Raw genomic sequence first — 5,436 nt, forward strand, 5'->3', positions numbered from 1 at the left:
GTGACAGGGTATTTGGATCATTTTCCCGAGAGGAGACCGAAAGTAGCCATTGACAATGGTGATGCATTACATAAAGCCAGCCATGGAAAGGAGTAAGACTGATTGGATGAAGATAGCAGGAAAGCAGAGGTTCAGAGGAACGAAAGCATCTCTATTCGCTTATCTGAAATTCTCACCAATGATTTACATAAGTATTTCTATCCCTATTTTATTAATTATTTTCGAAAACCCCCGTTACTATTTTATATTCGCCTAACTGAGATTTACAAGGTGACCATAGCTTGCTTCATACCAACAATCTCCGTGGGATTCGACCCTTACTCACGTAAGGTATTACTTGGACGACCCAGTGCACTTGCTGGTTAGTTGTGCGAAGTTGTGAACCATGGTATTGGCATCATGTTTTTTTGGCGCCATTACCAGGGAAAGAAAGAGCGATGAATTTTACATAATCAAAGTGTAGTCACAATTTCTGCGCACCACTTAGCTCCCTCAATTTCAGCCAGAAAATACCTGAAATTACAGAAAAACACACAAACTCATAGTAAAGTCCAGAAATATGAATTTTGCCTAGAAACTAATGAAAATAAGCTAAAAACTAACTAAAACATACTAAAAACTATATGAAATTAACCCCAAAAAGCGTATAAAATATCCGCTCATCACAACACCAAACTTAAACTATTGCTTGTCCCCAAGCAACTAGACAAATAAAATAGAATACAAATAAGTCAAGAAGCAATAATATCTCAGAGTTTTTGAGTGAAGCTCATATTCTAATTAAATGAGCGGGACTAGTAGCTTTTTGCTTCGGAACAGTTTTGGCATCTCACTTTATCCATTGAAGCTCAGAATAATTGGCATCTATAGGAACTTAGAATTTAGATAGCGTTATTGATTCTCCTAGTTCAGTATGTTGATTCTTGAACACAGCTACTTTTATGAAGATTATCAATAACATGTCTCATGTTCATCATTCTTTCAAGAGCCAACATATTTAACATTCAAGAACATCAAATTCCAAAGACATATGCACTGTTCAAGCATTCATTCAGAAGGCAGAAAGCCTTGCCACCACATGTAATTAATCAGAATTTCTTGTATTAAAAACTCGAGAAATACTGCCTCCTTATCCTAAAGAAAATCTTCTATTTTATTCATGTTTAATGATGATGAGAAAAATAAATTATAGCTTAATTGGAGATAAAATAACTACTAATTACTACTATAACTACTAAGGTAGAACTCAAATAAGAACAATTATCACAGAGTTAAGGCTAAGATTAGGGCTCAACAACCTTGAGTTTGGGATGTGGATGTTCCTCTAGTCTGTGGAGTGCTTGGTCCTTCAAGAGATAACTTATGACGCTTCAGTTCCTTTAAGTCACGCCCTTGCTCTTCTTGTTCCCTGAGCAGTTTGCAGAGCATACTATTTTGATTTTGCTGTTCTTCCTTTATTTGGTCCATAGATTCTTGCAACTTGGTAACATATGCTTCAAGCTGTTCCCAATATTCAAATTGAGGGACTTCCGAGAGGAATTCTTGCGCCCTCCTCTTGGTGGGGTCATCTTGCACTTGTTATTTTTCCATTGTGATTTTAGTGATTGGTTACTCCACTGAGATATACTCTGTTATTCCCATCTTTACTCCAGCATCTTTGCAGAGCATAGAGATTAAGCTTGGATAAGCCAACCTGGCATCCTTGGAGTTCTTGTTAGCAAGTATGTAAAATTCAGATGGGATCAGTTGATGAACTTCTACTTCTTTTCCCAACATAATGCAATGGATCATCACTGCTCTTTTAACAGTGAATTCAGAACGGTTGCTTGTGGGTAATATAGAACGCCCAATGAAGTCCAGCCAACCTCTGATGACTGGTTTGAGATCTTCTCTCTTGAGTTGATTTGGGACACCCTTGATGCTAGTGGTCCAACTGGCTCCAGAGATGCATATATCCTCTAGAATCTTATCCAGGCCCTTGTTTGTTCTCATCATTCTCCTACTGAAGGAGTCTGGATCATCTTTCAGCTGAGGTAGCTTAATGATCTCCCTGATTTTGTCAGGGTGAATGTGAACAATCTTTCCTCTAACCAAAGTTTAATAGTCATAGAGGGCAGTTCCAGATATTCTCTGCCTGTCTATTTGCCACAGATTAGCGTAGAATTCCTTAACCATATTCCTTCCCACTTTCGTTTCAGGATTAGCTAGGACTTTCCAGTTCCTGTTTCGAATCTGCTCTTGGATCTCCAGATATTCATCTTCTTTCAGATCGAACTTGACTTCCGGGATCACTGATCTTAGACCCATTATTTTGTAGTAATGGTCTGAATGTTCTTTGGTTAAGAACCTCCCTTGATTCCAAAGTGGTTTTGGAATGCTCTCTCTCTTGCCTCTTGGAGTGGGTTGTTTTCCTTTAGGAGCCATGATCTTAGTGGGTATGGTTTAGTGATCACGGATAAACACACCAAACTTAGAGGTTTGCTTGTCCTCAAGCAAAAGAAAAGAAAGGAGATGGGTAGAAGGAGAGCTTGTGTCAAATGGTGGATGAGGGGGGGCCGAATGTGGTTTTAAAAAGGGAGGGGGTGGGATTTTTGAAAATATTAAAAAGATAAGATAGAAGATATGATTTAAAAAAATATGATATGAAAATATGTGATTTAAAATTGAAAAGATATGAAAGATGTTTGAAAAATATAAATTTGGATTTTGAAAAAGATATTGATGAGTTGAAAAGATTTTAGAAGGAAAAGAGATAGATTTGTTTTGGAAAATTTGAAAAAGAGTTGGATTGGATTGAAAAAGAATTTGTGTTTATGGATTAAGATACATTTGATATTTTTAAAGTAGGGTTTTTAGAAATTAGGGTTCTTAGAAATCAGGGTTTGTAACATGTTTATGCAAGAATTCATGAATTGAAACATGAAAATTAAAATTAAAATGAAAAATATGAAGTAAAAATGAATTAACCTCCTCCCCACCATCCTGGCGTTAAACGCCCAAACGCTGCATGTTTTGAGCGTTTAACGCCCAATTGCTGCTTCTCCTGGGCGTTCAACGCCCAGCTGCTGCTTCTTTCTGGCGTTGAACGCCAGGAACTCCTTTGTCACTAGGCGTTTTTCTGAACGCCCAAGACGCTGTAAATCTGGCGTTAAACGCCCAGAAGGAGCTTCTTTCTGGCGTTCAACGCCCAGAAGATGCTTCTTTCTGGCATTTAACGCCCAGGTAGCTATCCTTACTGGCGTTTTCTTGCCAGTGAGCTCTTTTTCTCTGTTTTGTGTGCTGAATCCTTCTGTAACCCTGTAAACTTATGCAATTGACTCTTTACCTTAGTATCAATGAACTTTATATAAACAAATAAAATCAAGAATAGGGAAAAATGCTAGAGGAAGTGATGCCAATGGCTGGGTTACCTCCCAGCAAGCGCTTTTTTATTGTCTTTAGCTGGACCTTGCTGAGCTTTTTAATCTAGCCTCAGCCTTGAGCATTCTTACTCAACATTACCTTCAAGATAATGCTTGATTCTCTGTCCATTAACAATGAACTTCCTATCAGAGTCAATGTCTTGAAGCTCCACATAACCATATGGTGATACACTTGTAATCACATATGGTCCCCTCCACCGGGACTTCAGTTTCCCGGGGAATAGCCTGAGCCTAGAGTTAAACAACAGAACTTTTTGTCCTGGTTCAAAGATTCTAGAAGATAGCTTTCTGTCATGCCATCTTTTTTATTTCTCTTTATAAAACTTGGCATTTTCGAAAGCAGTGAATCTGAATTCCTCTAGCTCATTCAGCTAGAGCAATCTTTTTTCTCCAGCTAGTTTGGCATCAAAGTTTAGGAATCTGGTTGCCCAGTAGGCCTTATGTTCTAGTTCCACGGGCAGGTGACAAGCCTTACCATACACAAGTTGGTACAGAGAGGTCCCTATATGAGTCTTGAATGCTGTTCTGTAAGCCCACAGAGCATCATCCAAGCTTCGTGCCCAATCCTTTCTACGGGTACTTACAGTCTGTTCCAGGATTCTTTTCAGTTCTCTGTTAGAAACTTCAGCTTGTCCATTTGTATGTGGATGATATGGAGTCGCCACCTTGTGGCGAATCCCATACCGGACCATGGCGGAGTAAAGCTGTTTGTTGCAGAAGTGAGTGCCCCCATAACTGATTAGTACCTTAGGGACACCAAATCTGCTGAATATATGTTTCTGGAGGAACTTCAGTACTGTTTTAGTATCATTGGTGGGTGTGGCAATGGCCTCTACCCATTTTGTTACATAGTCAACTGCCACCAGAATATAAAAGGCCCCATGAAATCAATTCCCCATACATCAAACAACTCAATCTCTAAGATTCCTTGTTGAGGCATGGCGTAACTATAAGGCAAATTACCAGCTCTCTGGTAACTGTCATAGTTACGTACAAACTCCCGGGAATCTCTGTAGAGTGTAGGCCAGCAGAAACCACATTGGAGGACCTTGGTGGCTGTTCGCTCACCTCCGAAATGGCCTCCATATTGTGATCCATGACAATGCCATAGGATCCTCTGTGCTTCTTCTCTAGGCACACACCTACGGATTATTCCGTCTGCACATCTCTTAAAGAGATAGGGTTCATCCCATAAGTAGTACTTTGCATCAGAAATTAATTTTTTCTTTTGTTGCCTGCTGTATGCCTTGGGTATGAACCTTGCAGCTTTATAGTTTGCAATGTCTGCCAACCATGGTGTTTCCTAAATGGCGAAAAAATGCTCATCCGGAAAGGTTTCAGAGATTTCAATAGAGGGAGAGGGCGCCCCTTCTACTGGCTCTATTCGGGACAGATGATCAGCCACTTGGTTTTCTGTCCCTTTTCTGTCTGTTATTTCTATATCAAACTCTTGTAGAAGCAATACCCATCTTATAAGCCTGGGTTTTGAATCCTGGTTTGTAAGTAGATATTTAAGAGCAGCATGGTCAGTGTACACAATCACTTTTGATCCTACTAAGTATGATCTAAACTTGTCAATGCATAGACCACTGCAAGCAATTCCTTTTCTGTGGTTGTGTAATTTTTCTGGGCATCATTTAAAACACGGCTAGCATAATAAATGACATGCAGAAGTTTGTCATGCCTCTGCCCCAGTACTGCACCAATGGCATGATCACTGGCATCACACATTAATTCGAATGGTAATGTCCAGTCTGGTGCAGAGATAACTGGTGCTGTGACCAGCTTAGCTTTCAGAGTTTCAAACGCTTGCAGGCACTCTGTGTCAAACAAAAATGGCGTGTCAGTATCTAGCAGGTTGCTTAGAGGTTTTGCAATTTTTAAAAAATCCTTTATGAACCTCCTATAGAATCCTGCATGCCCCAGGAAGCTTTTGATTGCCTTAACATTGGCAGGTGGTGGTAATTTTTCAATTACCTCTATTTTAGCTTGATCCACCTCTATTCCCTTGTTT

This window comes from Arachis ipaensis, chromosome B08 (assembly GCF_000816755.2).
Source record: "Arachis ipaensis cultivar K30076 chromosome B08, Araip1.1, whole genome shotgun sequence".
Lineage (NCBI taxonomy): Eukaryota > Viridiplantae > Streptophyta > Magnoliopsida > Fabales > Fabaceae > Arachis > Arachis ipaensis.